Below are 18748 nucleotides of genomic sequence, written 5' to 3'. Positions count from 1 at the left end.
GGGTATCCTGGAAGGATATTGATCTCATCCTGTCAGTAGAAGATGCCTGGTTATTTTTTTTAAATGCCTTCCTCACCATCTTAAATAAGCATGCCCCATTCAAGAAATTTAGAACCAGAAACAAATATAGCCCTTGGTTCTCTCCAGACCTGACTGCCCTTAACCAACACAAAAACATCCTATGGCGCTCTGCATTAGCATCGAACAGCCCCCGTGATATGCAACTTTTCAGGGAAGCTAGAAACCAATATACACAGGCAGTTAGAAAAGCCAAGGTTAGCTTTTTCAAGCATAAATTTGCTTCCTGCAACACAAACTCAAAACAGTTCTGGGACACTGTAAAGTCCATGGAGAATAAGAACACCTCCTCCCAGCTGCCCACTGCACTGAAGATAGGAAACACTGTCACCACAGATAAATCCACTATAATTGAGAATTTCAATAAGCATTTTTCTACGGCTGGCCATGCTTTCCACCTGGCTACCCCTACCCCGGTCAACAGCACTGCACCCCCCACAGCAACTCGCCCAAGCCTTCCCCATTTCTCCTTCTCCCAAATCCAGTCAGCTGATGTTCTGAAAGAGCTGCAAAATCTGGACCACTACAAATCAGCCGGGCTTGACAATCTGGACCCTTTCTTTCTAAAATGATCTGCCGAAATTGTTGCCACCCCCCTGTTCAACGTCTCTTTCGTGTTGTCTGAGATTCCCAAAGATTGGAAAGCAGCTGCGGTCATCCCCCTCTTCAAAGGGGAGGACACTCTTGACCCAAACTGCTACAGACCTATATCTATCCTACCCTGCCCCTATCCTACCCTCTTCGAAAGCCAAGTAAACAATCAGATTATCGACCATGTCGAATCCCACCATACCTTCTCCGCTATGCAATCTGATTTCAGAGCTGGTCATGGGTGCACCTCAGCCACGCTCAAGGTCCTAAACGTTATCTTAACCGCCATTGATAAGAAACAATACTGTGCAGCCGTATTCATTGACCTGGCCAAGGCTTCAACTCTGTCAATCACCACATCCTCATCGGCAGACTCGACAGCCTTGGTTTCTCAAATGATTGCCTCGCCTGGTTCACCAACTACTTCTCTGATAGAGTTCAGTGTGTCAAATCGGAGGGCCTGTTGTCCGGGACTCTGGCAGTCTCTATGGGGGTGCCACAGGTTTCAATTCTTGGACCGACTCTCTTCTCTGTATACATCACTGATGTCGCTCTTGCTGCTGGTGAGTCTGTGATCCACCTCTATGCAGACGACACCATTTTGTATACTTCTGGCCCTTCTTTGGACACTGTGTTAACAACCCTCCAGGCGAGCTTCAATGCCTCCAATTGCTCTTAAATACAAGTAAAACTAAATGCATGCTCTTCAACCGATCGCTGCCTGCACCTGCCCGCCTGTCCAACATGACTACTCTGGACGGCTCTGACTTAGAATATGTGGACAACTACAAATACCTAGGTGTCTGGTTAGACTGTAAACTCTCCTTCCAGACTCACATCAAACATATCCAATCCAAAGTTAAATCTAGAATTGGCTTCCTATTTCGCAACAAAGCATCCTTCACGCATGCTGCCAAACATACCCTTGTAAAACTGACCGTCCTACAAATCCTCGACTTCGGCAATGTCATTTACAAAATAGCATCCAATACCCTACTCAATAAATTGGATGCAGTCTATCACAGTGCCATCCGTTTTGTCACCAAAGCCACATATGCGACCTGTACACTCTCGATGGCTGGCCCTCGCTTCATACTCGTCGCCAAACCCACTGGCTCCAGGTCATCTACAAGACCCTGCTAGGTAAAGTCCCCCCTTATCTCAGCTCGCGCTCCAGCAGGTATATCTCTCTGGTCAACCCAAAACCAATTCTTCCTTTGGCCGCCTCTCCTTCCAGTTCTCTGCTGCCAATGACTGGAACGATCTACAAAAATCTCTGAAACTGGAAACACTTATCTCCCTCACTAGCTTTAAGCACCACCTGTCAGAGCAGCTCACAGATTACTGCACCTGTAGATAGCCCATCTATAATTTAGCCCAAACAACTACCTCTTTCCCTACTTTATTTATTTATTTTGCTCCTTTGCACCCCATTATTTCTATTTACTTGCTATATTGTTTTTACATTGCCACCATGGCCTTTTTTTGCCTTTACCTCCCTTATCTCACCTCATTTGCTCACATTGTATATAGACTTATTTTTCTACTGTATTATTGACTGTATGTTTGTTTTACTCCATGTGTAACTCTGTGTTGTTGTATGTGTCGAACTGCTTTGCTTTATCTTGGCCAGGTCGCAATTGTAAATTAGAACTTGTTCTCAACTTGCCTACCTGGTTAAATAAAGGTGAATTAAAATAAAAAATAAAAAGGATCTGTACACAATTCCTGGAAGCTGAGAATGGCACAATTCTTTCATGGCCTGCATATTCACCAGACATGTCACCCATTGAGCATTTTGGGATGCTCTGGATCGACAGCGTGTTCCAGTTCCCACCAATATCCAGCAACTTTGCAAACTGATTGAAGAGGAGTGGGGCAACATTCCACAGGCCACAATCAACAGCCTGATCAACTCTATGCGAACGACATGTCGCGTTGCATGAGGCAAGTGGTGGTCACACCAGAAACTGACTGGTTTGCTGATCTGTGCCCCTACCTTTTTTTAAGGTATCTGTGGCCAACAGATGCATATCTGTATTCCCAGTCATGTGAAATACATAGATTAGGGCCTAATGAATGTATTTATATTGACTGATTTCCTTATATGAACTGTAACTCAGTAAAATATTTGAAATTGTTGCTTATTGCATTTATATTTTTGTTCAGCATATAATCCATCCAATTTATAAAGCCCCAAAATTAGGCTCCGGTTTAGCTAAATATAAATTGTAAGAGAAGAGAGCTCTGCTTGTCAATTAAAGTGTCAACTCGAGTGATGGCATTGTAATAGCTAATTTCCTTGAGAACCAAACTGCACCTGTTAAACTGGGCATGGAGAAGCGCGGTCCCGAGTGAAATTTGTGGGCGCGCTCTTTATGGCACGTCGCAAAAGAGGGGGAGCAAACTGGCACGAGCCTACCGTCGTTGTCAGGGACGGGGTGCATCTGTGGAAAAAAAGATAGGACATAACAATAGCATCATCCAGTTTCGGTGTACATTGATCCAGGGTGCGTCATAGGAAACGAACACGAACATGGCGCTCTTTTATATAACATAATGTACACGACACATGGAATGGCCAATATATTTTATTGTTTGCTGGATTACGAAGAAGAGTGTACAATAAAATGGAGTGGTAGGGGGGCAAAGGCACGCTGTCTCCATCATAGGGAGGCGCGTCCACCTGCTGATACAGGGAGTCCGGGCTTGGGAAAAACATGGTGAGGTCGCACTCGCTGCATTGAGGAGAAGATACAGTTTCCATCTGTCAAATAAATAACTGTAAATGGAATGATGACGACGGGAAAAGCGCAGCCCGTGTGAAAAGAGAGGTAAGTTAAATGTTGTACAATGACGAATATGGTTCTCAGTTCAGGGCAACACACTTGCATAAAGAATATGCAACGTCAAATAGCCTACAATTTCTTCGGCTGCATTCGAGAGAAAAGGGGGGAGGGTATTTCATGTATCACGTTAAATCAACATTCATCTGTTGTGTTTGTATATTTAAGAATGTATTTAATTGTATACAGTTACTTCACTTTTAAACTGTGCAGAAAAGCAATTGTCATAAAATGCATTGAAAGACAACATTCCTTATTAAGAAAAAAAGTGATACCCTACATTGGAGCATTAGAGGTACCAGCAAACTGCACCCCATATCCCATCCCCCAAAACACACAGGCAATATGAGAATTGTCAGTCCAGGTCCTGGACAACCTTTGCAGTATTTGGCAGTGCTTAGTTCAATAAACAAGATGCTTAAACTTGAACATTTCACTGAATAATGTGCTCCCCTTGGCATGAAATCGACCATTGCTCTCTGCTCCCAGATTCATTTATTTTCAGCATGGAGTTCCCAGCTTTTCTTCTTTCCCTGTGGTTAGATGCTGTGTTCAATTTCTGTTCATATTTGTATGTGACATAAGGTCAGACCTGTCGCACTCGCATAAATGCACTCTTAGTGTTTACAAAAAGGACAAGCAAATAAAAATTGTCTCAACATTATTGTTATTACAGTATTATTATCATTGTAAGATTACATCTCGATCCTACTTCTCACATGGATGGCAATAACATATATGGAGCTCTCTGCCAAATTGCAGGGATAGCACAACTAAATGATTCACCATCTTTCCAGAATAATGCCTGGTTAAAGCTATCCTTCACAGGTGGTTGTCCCTAAGAGGCAGAGTTTAACTCAACAACATTCCCTTGTGAAAGGGCTGGGGAATTGTTTATCAGGCTTAATTATGCACAAGTGTTAATTTGAAGTTGAAGGTAATTTTTTGGGGTTTCATGTTTTTGAAAATACAGTAGATAAGAGGACGAAATACACCCTCTTAATTTAGCCCAGAGTGTCCCCAATAATAGGCACTGAAAATCCTTTAATTTGATCAGGTCTGTATATCAACTCAAGCAGGGTTCCTGCTAAGAGCTACCCATCCCAGTGCCAGACCTAGTACGTTTCCTTTACTGTCCCAATGTGTTGTTTGGTTGTCCAGCCCCATGTCGCTCCATTGATGTTATAAGGTACTAAAGTAGTTTTGAAGAAACATGCTGTTTTTTACCCATCCCATTTTGCCTATTATGTTTGAAAGTGAATAGGATTAGGCATGTTCAGGGTGAGACAACAACAATCCACTTAATGTAGTCCTCTGTGCCTCCGTTCTATGGGTTTTTGTCTTCCTTACTTCAGCAGCCCAATGTTCTCAGAGAGAACAGAGAGAGCAGGTCCTTGAAGGCTGGGCTGCACACAGCACTGCATTGTGTTTATCTGAAAGTAGTGCCAGAGAGGGGAGGAGCGAGGCTGCCTGGGAGGTTGGGTGAAAGGTTGTACCAATACCTGGGTAGACGTCACACTGATTAACACATTTCAGTCTTCTATATAGGAGCCGGTATGTATGGTATAAACCGGTATTTCCCACCAGTTAAAATGACCATACAGAACATGAACAGACACATTTTCATACGATTTAACCTGTTGAATAGTGGGCAAATGTTTTTGTGCCTGGTTGTCAGTCATTCATTAATTCACTCAGAGATAACCCCCTCGGCTCAGTACTGCATTGTTGCGGTGACTGTGGCGCTGCTCGGCATCGGAGGGAGTTGAGGTAGCATGCTGTAATTAACAGAAAGGTAACGACCCCGTGAGATGGGTGGCTCAGCCCTTTTTGATTACTTTCATGACCGCAGGGAAAAAGTCTGAACTGAGCTTCCTCTCTAGTGGGACAGACAGACAGACATTAGAGCAGAGCAGAGTGCTGAGATCTTTAGCTGCCCATGCTGGGCCTGTAACATTCACAATGTTTCTAACCTCTATCCTCCTCACTGGCAGGCAGATACAAACACCAACCCCACTGCTGTGGTCCTGGATGACTCTGGTTTGTCTCTCTATGTCCAATTATGAAGGAATCACTTGCTGTATTTCTTTATTGAAAAATATCCTCTGTGAGACTTTTGCATATGGTATTATACAATGAGTATACAAAACCTTAAGAGCACCTTCTCTTTCCTAGACATAGATTGACCAGGTGAATCCAGGTAAAAGCTATGAGCCCTTATTTATGTCACTTGTTATATCCACTTCAAACAGTAGATGAAGGGGAGGAGACAGGTTAAATAATTATTTTTAAGCCTTGAGACATGGATTGTGTATGAGTGCCATTCAGAGGGTGAATGGGAAAGACACAAGATTTAAGTGCCTTTGAACAATGTATGCTAGTAGGTGCCAGGCATAGCAGTTTGTGTCAAGAACTGCAACGGGTTTTTGTCACAGTGTGTATCAAGAATGGTCCACCACCCAAAGAACATCCAGCCAACTTAACACAACTGTGGGAAGCATTGGAGTTAACCAATGGCGATTTTAGCACGTCAATCTTGGTGGAGCAAACAAATTATAATGTGGGATGCATGCCAGCAAAGCCACTACACAACACAACACTAAACAATACATTAATTACACTATAACGGTGACAAACAGTGGCCCACAAACTGTTTGAGCCTACCTAAAGCTGTCCCAACAGCAGTCCCAACACCTTACCACTGCTACACCTGGCTATCAGCAGAGCCTTGTCTGGCAGCGAAACAGTTAATTCAGCCTCATTTACTGCCTTTCAGCCTAATTTACTGCCTTGCTTAAACAAATGTGGTTTCTACTGACAATTGAGATGTACAAAATATGTAATAAGGGCGGATAAGATGCAATCCGAATTACGATTAAGACATTAATGAACAAGCTTGGACGTACCTAGTCAGTATAACTATTTGTTCAGCACTTTTGAAATGTACATACGACAGAATTCAGAACATGGGCCGTTCTTACAGTGTTCTCCCTGTACACCAAGTCAGAACCATAGGATAAATAAAGGGGGCATATAAGCAGACAATTAAAGTTCTTACAGTATGTGATGATTACATTTCTCAAAAACAGGTTATAGGCTACATGTGCACCACCAAGTCAGAACAGTAGGCGAAATTAAGAGGTGAAAATATACTAAATTATTAGGGTGAGGCACATGGGCTACTAACAGCTTACTACACAACATACACTTAGTATTACTTTCTTAACTACAGTATACATATCTCCTTGGCGTATAACATCATTTATGCAGCAGCATACAGAACATTTTTGGACTCACCTTGTTGTGCTGTGATCACTTGAACAGGAAGGTGGCGCAGCGGTCCTTCGTGGGCAAATTTTGTCATCAAACTTTGTCATCAAAGTCTGGCATTCTCTGGATTTATGGTTCTTTTAAGACAACTGGGAACTCCAAAAAAAGTTCAATCATGATGACGTCATTGATCTTCAGGTCGTAGCTCTAGAAAGAGGCCTGAGATCCCGATTTACAATTCCGAGTTGGATGAAGGTTCAAAACGTTTTCAAACATTTTCCCAGTTGTAGCTCGTTTTTCCCGAGTTTCCAGTTGTCTTGAACTCAGTAAAGTCAGATTTTGTAATTCTGAGTTAGCAATTGTTTTGAGCGAGGCACAAATCATGCTTCATTGACAGCAAGGCCAATGTTGAATGTATATCATTTTAAACTAAGAAAAGAGACCATTAAACGTAGACTTGGACCACACATCCATGTTTATGTCCAATGGCCGATGAGCACCGATATGTTTTATCTATAATTATTTATCTTCAAATGACAAGGATTTAAAAGGATTTGCCAGCAGATTGTCAAATTGATTCATGATGATGACTGCTAGCTAAGATTTTGAAAGTATGATGTTCATAGTCCAATCAAAGCTACTGTAGATATAATGTGATTTGACTTAATTTTATCTGTGGCCAATGACCTTGAGCCTTCTTGGATGAGCACTTCTAATGTAACTCTATGGCAGCACCCAAGGGGCTTGAATTTTCGATCTCTACCGTTAGACTTGGCGGTGACGTAGTGTTCCCATGAGTGACAGAACACTGAGCCAATCACGGGGCAACGCTCCGTATCTTCTGCTGGCTTGCCCCACCACCACAGAAAGTACTGAGCTAGGCTGGAACACCTGCATTTTGTAGCTGCCTTATTAGGGTTGCACACTTTGGGGAATATTCAGAGGTGGAAACCTTCTGTGAGAATTAACGGGAATATATGGAAATTAACGGGTATACAGTGGGGCAAATAAGTATTTAGTCAGCCACCAATTGTGCAAGTTATCCTACTTAAAAAGATAAGAGAGGCCTAGGTACATCATAGGTACACTTCAACTATGACAGACAAAATTAGAAAAAAAATCCAGAAAATCACATTGTAGGATTTTTTATTAATTTATTTGCAAATTATGGTGGAAAATAAGTATTTGGTCAATAACAAAAGTTTATCTCAGTACTTTGTTATATACCCTTTGTTGGCAATGACAGAGGTCAAACATTTTCTGTAAGTCTTCACAAGGTTTTCAGACACTGTTGCTGGTATTTTGGCCCATTCCTCCATGCAGATCTTCTCTAGAGCAGTGATGTGTTGGGGCTGTTGCTGGGCAACACAGACTTTCAACTCCCTCCAAAGATTTTCTAAGGGGTTGAGATCTGGAGACTGGCTAGGCCACTCCAGGACCTTGAAATGCTTCTTACGAAACCACTCCTTCGTTGCCCGGGTGGTGTGTTTGGGATCATTGTCATGCTGAAAGACCCAGCCACGTTTCATCTTCAATGCCCTTGCTGATGGAAGGAGGTTTTCACTCAAAATCTCACGATACATGGCCCCATTCATTCTTTCCTTTACACGGATCAGTCATCCTGGTCCCTTTGCAGAAAAACAGCCCCAAAGCATGATGTTTCCACCCCCATGCTTCACAGTAGGTATGGTGTTCTTTGGATGCAACTCAGCATTCTTTGTCCTCCAAACACGACGAGTTGAGTTTTTACCAAAAAGTTATATTTTGGTTTCATCTGACCATATGACATTCTCCCAATCTTCTTCTGGATCATCCAAATGCTCTCTAGCAAACTTCAGACGGGCCTGGACATGTACTGGCTTAAGCAGGGGGAGACGTCTGGCACTGCAGGATTTGAGTCCCTGGCGGCGTTACTGTTTGTTACTTTGGTCCCAGCTCTCTGCAGGTCATTCACTAGGTCCCCCCGTGTGGTTCTGGGATTTTTGCACACCGTTCTTGTGATCATTTTGACCCCACGGGGTGAGATCTTGCGTGGAGCCCCAGATCGAGGGAGATTATCAGTGGTCTTGTATGTCTTCCATTTCCTAATAATTGCTCCCACAGTTGATTTCTTCAAACCAAGCTGCTTACCTATTGCAGATTCAGTCTTCCCAGCCTGGTGCAGGTCTACAATTTTGTTTCTGGTGTCCTTTGACAGCTCTTTGGTCTTGGCCATAGTGGAGTTTGGAGTGTGACTGTTTGAGGTTGTGGACAGGTGTCTTTTATACTGATAACAAGTTCAAACAGGTGCCATTAATACAGGTAACGAGTGGAGGACAGAGGAGCCTCTTAAAGAAGTTACAGGTCTGTGAGAGCCAGAAATCTTGCTTGTTTGTAGGTGACCAAATACTTATTTTCCACCATAATTTGCAAATAAATGTATTAAAAATCATACAATGTGATTTTCTGGAGAAAAAAAATCTCAATTTGTCTGTCATAGTTGAAGTGTACCTATGATGAAAATTACAGGCCTCTCTCATCTTTTTAAGTGGGAGAACTTGCACAATTGGTGGCTGACTAAATACTTTTTTGCCCCACTGTATATGTGAATTAATGGAAATACATGCAAAGTAATATTAATACCATTTAAATGTAGATGTTTTTTGCATAGCATATATTTACCATATCATATGGAGACAGAAACATAAACCTTTTACATGATCATAAGTAGACACAATTAAAAAAGTATTAAATCCTTCCAATATACATTTTTAAAAACAATTGAGTTTTTACAATTTACGAATTGAACTTTAATTAAATGAGTTGACTCTTTGCATGGGATGATTTCACTGAACAACAAAGAAGGGAATATTGAATGATCCCCAATGATTCATCGCATCTCCCAAAAACGTTTTCAACATACATCTGTGAATGATAGTCTAGAAACTAAAGCTTTGGTTGTCTTTGGTTGTCTTCCTCTCAGGCTTCCATGTCTTCTCCCTGGACCTCCTCAATGCCCACCTCTTGAACGTCAGACTCTGAGGCCTCATCTTCACTGTCACTTTCCAACCTTGTTGAGGATGGTTCGTTGTCATCCTCAACAAGTACCCGTAAAACACCAGTCTCAACATCAACAGTGAAGAGGAGACTCCGGGATGCTGACCTTCTAGGCAGAGTTGCAAATAAAAAGCCATATCTCAGACTGGCCAATAAAATGAAAAGATTAAGATGGGCAAAAGAACACAGAGCAGAGCCAGAGCCAGAGCCAGAGCAACTCTGCCTTGAAGGCCAGCATCCTGGATTTGCCTGTTCACTGTTGACGTTGAGACTGGTGTTTTGCGGGTACTATTTAATGAAGCTGCCAGTTGAGGACTTGTGAGGCGTCTGTTTCTCAAACTAGACACTCTAATGTACTTGTCCTCTTGCTCAGTTGTGCACCGGGGTCTCCCATTCCTCTTTCTATTCTGGTTATAGCCTTTTTAGCCTTTTTTTCTCCCCAATTTCGTGGTATCAGCTACTATCTTGTCTCATACGGGCTCGGGAGAGACGAAGGCTGAATGTCATGCGTCCTCCGATACACAACCCAACCAGCCGTACAGCGCGCATCCAACCCGGAAGCAAGCCGCACCAATGTGTCGGAGGCTACACCATGCACCTGGCAACCTTGGCTAGCGCGCACTGCACCCGGCCCGCCACAGTGGTGCACGATGAGACAAGGAGATCCCTACCGACCAATCCCTCCCTAACCCGGACGACGCTAGGCCAATTGTGCATCGCCCCACAGACCTCCCGGTCGCGGCCGGTTACGACAGAGCTTGGGCGCGAACCCAGGGACTCTGATGGCACAGCTGGCGCTGCAGTACACCCTTAACCACTGCGCCACCCGGGAGGCCCTGATATGTAGCACGTATTAATGAAAAATAACATGCAAAACAGGCAAATCCCCCCCCAAAAAAATGCGGGTCTCAAAACAGGCTGACAGAATGCCAAGAGTGCAAAGCTGTCATCAAGGCAAAGGGTGGCTACTTTGTGGCTACTTTGAAGAATCTCAAATATCTCAAAACACTTTTTGGTTGCTACATGATTCCGTATGTGTTATTTCATAGTTTTGATGTCTTCACTATTATTCTTCAATGTAGAAAATTGTACAAATAAAGAAAAACCCTTGAATGAGTGGGCGTGTCCAAACTCTTGACTGGTACTGTATATAAATATATTTTTCCTTTATTATTTTCCCCTAACCTTGCCACCCCTCCCCTAATTGGAGTAAACGAATGGACAACAACACTTCTACTTCCAGCTTATACATATTATATGTACTTGTTTGTGCATGTGACATTAACACTTGAAACTCTATACATTTTACGGACACAGTATATTTTACATGAGTTATCTTTTGTTTGTTTTTAGTCCTTCAGCCACGCTCAACCCCTCCCATCTATCTATGAAGACCACCCAGTTTCTATTTGCCATATATTTTTCAACTTGCTGCTGGGACTTGCTTCCATTCAGCCACAAGAGCATTAGTGAGGTCGTGCACTGATGTTGGGCGATTAGGACTGGCTCGCAATCGGCTTTCCAATTTATCCCAAAGGTGTTTGATGGATTTGAGGTCAGGGCTCTGTGCAGGCCAGTCAAGTTCTTCCACACTGATCTCGACAAACCATTTTTGTATGGACCTCGCTTTGTGTATGGGGTCATTGTTATGCTGAAACAGGAAAGGGCCTTCCCCAAACTGTTGCCACAAAATTGGAAGCACAGAATAGCCTAGAATGTCATTGTAAGCTGTAGCATTAAGATTTTCCTTCACTGGAACTAAGACCATTTTTCCTCCTCCACCAAACTTTACAGTTGGCACTATGCATTGGGGCAGGTAGTGTTCTCCTGGCATCCACCAAACCCAGATTCGTCTGCCAGATGGTGAAGCGTGATTCATCACTTCAGATAACTCGTTTCCACTGCTCCAGAGTCCAATGGCGGCGAGCTTTACACCACTCCAGCCGACGCTTGGCATTGCGCATGGTGATCTCTTAGGATTGTGTGCGGCTGCTCAGCCATAGAAACCCATTTCATGAAGCTGAAGACGAACAGTTATTGTGTTGACGTTTCTTCCAGAGGCAGATTGGAACTTGGTAGTGAGTGTTGCAGCCGAAGATAGACGATTTTTACACGCTCCAGCACTCGGCGGTCCCACTCTGTCAAATCAAATCAAATGTTATTGGTCACATACACATGTTTAGCAGATGTTATTGCGGGTGTAACGAAGTGCTTGTGTTTCTAGCGCCAACAGTGCAGTAATATCTAACAAGTAATATCTAACAATTTCACAACAATACACACTAAGGTACAGGAATGGAATTAAGATTATATAAATATTTGGATAAGCAATGTCAGAGCGGCATAGACTAAGATATAGTAGAATAAAATAGAATACAGCATATACATATGAGATGAGTAATGCAAAATATGTAAACATTATTAAAGTGACTAGTGTTCCATTATTAAAGTGGCCAGTGATTTCAAGTCTATAGGCCAGCAGCTTCTTAAGGTGCTAGTGATGGCTATTTAACAGTCTGATGGCCTTGAGATAGAAGCTGTTTTTCAGTCTCTCCGTCCCATGATAGCGTAGTGAACAGGCAGTGGCTTGGGTGGTTGTTGTCCTTGATGATCTTTTTGGCCTTCCTGTGACATTGGGTGCTGTAGGTGTCCTGGAGGGCAGGCAGTTTTCCTCCGGTGATGCATTGGGCAAACCGCACCACCCTCTGGAGAGCCCTGCGGTTGCGGGCAGTGCAGTTGCCGTACCAGGCGGTGATACAGCCTGACAGGATGCTCTCAATTGTGCATCTGTAAAAGTTTGTGAGGGTTTTAGGTGCCAAACCAAATTTTGTCAGCCTCCTGATGTTGAATACACTGTCTGCGTGGGTGGACAATTTCAGTTTGTCAGTGATGTGTACGCCGAGGAACTTGAAGCTTTCCACATTCTCCACTGTGGTCCCGTCGATGTGGATAGGGGGTTGCTCCCTCTGCTGTTTCCTGAAGTCCACGATCATCTCCTTTGTTTTGTTGACGTTGAGTGAGAGGTTATTTTCCTGACACCACACTCCCAGGGGCCTCACTTCCTCCCAGAAGGCTGTCTCATCGTTGTTTGTAATCAGGCCTACTACTATTGTGGCATCTGCAAACTTGATGATTGAGTTGGAGGCATGCGTGGCCACACAGCCATGGGTGAACAGGGAGTACAGGAGGGGGCTGAGCATGCACCCTTGTGGGGCCACTGTGTTGAGGATCATCGAAGTGAAGGTGATGTTTTCTACCTTCATCACCTGGGGCGGCCCGTCAGGAAGTCCAGGACCTAGTTGCACAATGCAGGGTTCAGACACTAGGGCCCTGGGCTTAATGATGAGCTTGGAGGGTACTATGGTGTTGAATGCTGAGCTATAGTCAATGAACAGCATTCTTACATAGGTATTCCTCTTGTCCAGATGGCAGTGTGCAGTGTGATGGCGATTGCATCGTCTGTATTGGGGCGGTAAGCAAATTGACTGTGAGCTTGTGTGGCCTACTACTTCGCGACTGAGCCGTTGTTGCTCCTAGACGTTTCCACTTCACAATAACAGCACTTACAGTGGACCAGAGCAGAAATTTGACGGACTGACTTATTGGAAAGATGGCATCCTATGACGGTGACACTTTGAAAGTCATTGAGCTCTTCAATAAGGCCATTCTACTGCCAATGGTTGTCTATGAAGATTGCATGGCTGTGTGCACGATTTTATACACCTGTCAGCCATGGGTTTGGCTGAAATGGCCAAATCCACAAATTTTGTACATATGGTGGGAACTCAGAAAAAAAAACGAGGTCAAATCATGACGTTGGTGATATTCAGTTTGAAAAGTCTGCCCTCTAGAAAGATGCCTGAGTGTCCGACTTGGAATTCCGAGTTGGATTACCGTTCAAATCTATTATTCCCAGTTGGATCTCGTTTTTATTTCCGATTTCCCAGTTGCCTTGAACGCACTGTGGTTTGAAGTTAGATATATAGGAGTTCCCAGATGTTTTGAACACAGCATTAATCTCAGTGGAGGGAGGAAGGGCAGCAGAGGGTCTGCCTCTCACGGTCCCTGTTCTCTCCTTCTTTTCCTGCTGTGAGACTGACCAGTTTTTGCACCTACTGTTGGCCCCTTTATCTTTAGCTTTTTTCCAGAAATGTTTGGTGATCGACTAGGAATGCCTGGAAGATCGACCAGTCAATCGACCAGATGGCGACCACTGACTTGGAAGTTAAATCATAGGGATTTATTTTACCCACTGGCAGAACATAGGCTTTCACCAAATCGACTGGAGTTTCATGATTTTTATTTCTGGGGTGGATTATCCCTTTTAATGTTTTGTATACTCAGTATATATTAATAAGGCATAAATATGGCACACACACTCTTAAAGAACTAACATTTTGTAGATTCCCTAAGGCATTAGAGAGTTAGAAGCAGTGAAGACAGTTGTTACATCTGTACCTTTAGATTTTTCTCTCAGCTCCATCCTTATTTGCTAAATAACCTATTACCAATGTCTCTTAGCTGAGGACTCTTGCACGTTTCTATTATTAACAAATATGTGACTATTGGCTTTGATTCACAATGATATTTAGGGAGAAGGTGTTGCTATTGTAGTCTGAGTGCATGTTGGCATTCTGGGCTGTTGCAGAATGTCAGGCTGTCCGTCAGAGGTCTTTCTGTAAAGAGGCCCTAGTGCTGTTGTTGTAGGGGCATGCATTCAGAGAGGATTGGCAGGAGGTTTTTGTGTCGTCGTCGTCCCCCCCCTTGAAAATGGAGCCTCCAGTTTAATGCACTAGAGCTGTGATGGGGGAGGAGTCGTTCTGCCAGCCATTAATGACTTGTGTCATCAGAAAAGTTCCTCCTTGCATTCAAACAAAAAGAAAACAGCAATGTTTTACGTTTCTATTTTGATAGGGCCCAAGTTTTCAAAGGTATGGCTGTTGTTATGTCCTGTCTCTCACAATCAGACACCTCAACATTTTGGTTAACCTCTCAGGTCAACCTCTCAGTAAATGACCATACTCTCCAGTCTCTCAGTGTTTCCTCAATTACATGTTGTATTGATACGGTGCATTCCGAAAGTATTCAGACCCCTTGACTTTTTCCACATTTTGTTCACATAAGTATTCACACCCCTGAGTCAATGCATGTTAGAATCACCTTTGGCAGCGATTACAGCTGTGAGTCTTTCTGGGTAAGTCTCTAAGAGCTTTGCACACCTGGATTGTACAATATTTGCACATTATTCTTAAAAAATATATATTTCAAGACGATTTAAGTCAAAACTGTAACTAAGCCACTCAGGAACATTCAATTTCGTCTTGGTAAGCAACTCCAGTGTATATTTGGCCTTGTGTTTTAAGTTATTGTCGTGCTGACTGGTGAATTTGTCTCCCAGTGTCTGTTGGAAAACATACTGCACCAGCTTTACCTCTAGGTTTTTGCCTGTGCTTAGATCTATTCCATTTCTTTTTATCCTAAAAAACTCCCCATCCTTGCTGATGACAAGTATACCCATAACATGATGCAGCCACCACTATGCTTGAAAATATCAAGAGGGGTACTTAGTGATGTGTTGTGTTGGATTTGCCTCAAACATAACGCATTGTATTCAGGACATAAAGGTAATTTCTTTGCCACATGTTTGCAGTTTTAATTTAGTGCCTTATTGCAAATTGTTTATTCTGTCCAGGTTTCCTTCTTTTCACTCTGTCTATTAGGTTAGTATTGTGGAGTAACTACACAATCCGTCCTCAGTTTTCTCCTATCACAGCCATTAACCAGTTAAATGTAACAAAATGTAACCGGAAATGTAATCTACTTAATCCTCCAAAGTAATGATTTATTATGAGAGGGCCATAAACAATAACTAGTAATGCTGCATACTCCAAGAAAGGTTAAAATCTCACCTTTCTGGTAGAAAAAGTTATAAATTGCTGCAGTCAATTTTGAGGACACAAGCTCAAGTATCCAGTACAAATATGATAAAAATATGAAAATATGAAATATTTTATGATGTATTTCCTATTCTACAAAACTGTATGACTAAGGCTTGAAATGACATATATGCTTACTAAATATAGTATAATCAAATTATAAACTATGAGATTTCACCTTCCTTATAACTGTAAAATACATATTTGTATGTCTAGAGTTAGAGAAAATGTGCATATTTTCTAAAGGTCTCTCTTGTTCAAAACGTCTGCCCCCACCGCTGTGAACTTCTCACAGAGCTCTAGTGTGGCTTCATGAACTCATTAGGAACTCACCTTTCATCTCATATTAATCGTGGCTCATATTAGACTACTGGCTCTAAATCGATCTCTGAAGGTGCTACAGCGACAAAACCACGCTGCGCTACGATGTAATGAGTCAAGGCTTATGCATTGTTTGTGGCTGTGACGTAGGGTTCAGTCAGGAGTTGATGGAAAGTCTGAAGAGCCAATGAAATGGTAGGAGGGACATTCCAGATTCTAGTGGTGGCAGATTTCACATCCTGCTTCACACAGGCAAAAGAGACATACTCCTGCGTCTGTGAGAATCAGGGCTAACGCTCAATGCAAGCCGTTTTGATCTATGGTGTCCACAGATCGATTTAAAAGTGAAAATGTTGGTCGGAACCAGTACCAGAACCAAGCAGTTCCCCAAAACAGGGGACATTAAAACCTCTTAGTTGTGGACTCTGTAACTGTTTTAAAGTCACCATTGGCCTCATGGTGAAATCCCTGAGTGGTTTCCTTCCTCTCCGACAACTGAGTTAGGAAGGACGTCTGTATCGTTGTAGCGACTGGGTGTATTGATACACCATCCAAAGTGTAGTTAATAACTTCACCATGCTCAAAGGTATATTCAATGTCTGCTTTTTTTTACCCATCTACCAATACAGTAGGTGCCCTTCTTTGTGAGGCATTAGAAAAGCTCCCTGGTCTTTGTGGTTGAATCTGAATTTGAAATTCACTGTTCAACTCAGGGGGGACCTTACAGACATGTGTGGGGTCGATAGATGAGGTAGTCATCTAGTGGAAGTCTAGTGGTTAGAGCGTTGGACTAGTAACCGGAAGGTTGCAAGTTCAAATCCCCAAGCTGACAAGGTACAATTCTGTTGTTCAGCCCCTGAACAGGCAATTAACCCACTGTTCCTAGGCCATCATTGAAAATAAGAATTTGTACGTAACTGACTTGCCTAGTTAAATAAAGGTAAAATAAAACATTATTGCACACAGAGTGAGTCCATGTGACTTATTAAGCAAATGTTTACTCCTATTTAGGCTTACCATAACAAATGGATTGAATACGTATTGACTCAAGACATTTCAGCTTTTCATTTTTAATGAATTTGTAAAAATTTATAAAATCATAATTCCACTTTGACATTATGGCATGTTGTGTGTAGGCCAGTGACACAAAATATCAATTGAATCCATTAAATTCAGGCTGTAACACAACAAAATATGGAACAAGTCAAGGGGTTTGAATACTTTCTGAAAGCGCTGTATGTCAAAGTTCAGTGGTGCATAGGTCAGAGGTTGGATTAACCTTTAAGCTGTGTACGGATAAAAAGTTGTACTCAATGTTGTTCTGCTACTCCTTTTTTATTTTATTTAACTAGGCAAGTCAAATTCTTATTTACAATGACGGCCTACCCCGGCCAAATCCTCCCCTAACTCAGATGATGCTTTGCCAGTTGTGCGCTGCCCTATGGGACTCCCGATCACAGCTGGTTGTGATACAGCCCGGGATCGAACCAGGGTCTGTAGTGACGCCTTTAGCACTGAGATGGTAGCACTGAGATGCAGTGCGTTAGACAGCTGTGCCACTCGGGAGCAAAATTGCTAGAAACGTATAATCTTTTCAACCCTACATCGAGCATATGATAAACACAATGCAAATACTACCTCCCACAAAGAAATTGACGACATAGACATTTACCTTTATGTACTGTAATTCTGTCAGGACTTTGCATAACGCTTTTATTGAGGATTAACTAATATTCCTAAAATTCCTTTCTCCAGCCTTGTGATTCCGATAAATCTTCAAGGCTTGAAAAAGAATAATGACTTTCAGCTGGTTTTCCCTTCTTCCATAACTCCTTGACTGGGGGGGACTGTCTAGTCCGTCTAGTTTCAGTCTTAAGGATGGCTCTAATGCTGGATAAATATTAATCACATTTTTTATAAAAGGAGTTTGCTGAAGGAGCTGCTGTCAGGCCCGTCCATCAGTAGAAGCGGAGGCACCTCCTCGGAGAGAGGACCGGCCCTGGCCCTGCTCAAATCAATGGCTGTTTACTAGGCTTTGTACTGCCCTGCCCTTGGGCTGCTCAGCGTTATTTATATTGCCCACTCTTTATTCGGCTCCTTCATTTTTGTTTGGGGCGAAGATGAGAGAAATCAAACAAAGACCTTCCACAAAACAGTGCGGAGGGAATTAGAGGAGCTATAATATTGAACAACAGTTATTGTTGTCCCCAGTCTGAGCCTCAGGTACAGTACTATTATGAGAGTCTTTGCCAATCCAATGTACCAATGATTCTGTAGATGCCAAATGCTTGTCATCTTCTCCTCTCACTATGCTACTGACTAATTATGTCAGCACGTCATCACACCAAATATAAGCAAAAAAAGGTTCTGTAGCAATTTGAGCCTCTTTGTTCATCAGCATTTTGTTCTCTAGCACTGACACGTAATAGATTACAGTGCTCCAAGATCTTCGGAGGATAGGTGGTTTGATAGGATATGAAAATGGAACTGAAAAGGAATTCAGTTAGATGGCAAACCTAAAGCTCTAGCTTCACACATTCTGTTCCTTCCTCTCTGCATCCTCTGAGCTTTTGACCCACAGCATCTCTCTCTCTCTCTCTCTCTCTCTCTCTCTCTCTCTCTCTCTCTCTCTCTCTCTCTCTCTCTCTCACACACACTCATACTCACACA

The 18748-nt window shown here is 42.7% G+C and overlaps 1 protein-coding gene across 1 annotated transcript in view; it reads left to right on the top strand.

Moving 5' to 3' along the window:
- Positions 1-2999: 2999 nt before the first annotated feature.
- Positions 3000-18748, top strand: part of LOC110537374 (neurite extension and migration factor-like) — an 80323-nt gene continuing 64574 nt past the window's right edge. The window contains exon 1 of the mRNA XM_021623375.3: positions 3000-3503. The gene's annotated coding sequence lies outside the window, so the exon portion shown is untranslated. The remainder of the gene's footprint in view (positions 3504-18748) is intronic.

Source organism: Oncorhynchus mykiss, chromosome 12 (genome assembly GCF_057628025.1).
Source record: "Oncorhynchus mykiss isolate SJ-2025 chromosome 12, ASM5762802v1, whole genome shotgun sequence".
NCBI lineage: Eukaryota > Metazoa > Chordata > Actinopteri > Salmoniformes > Salmonidae > Oncorhynchus > Oncorhynchus mykiss.
Note: the sequence above shows the minus strand (reverse complement) of the source record. Positions and strands in the feature narration are given on the sequence as shown.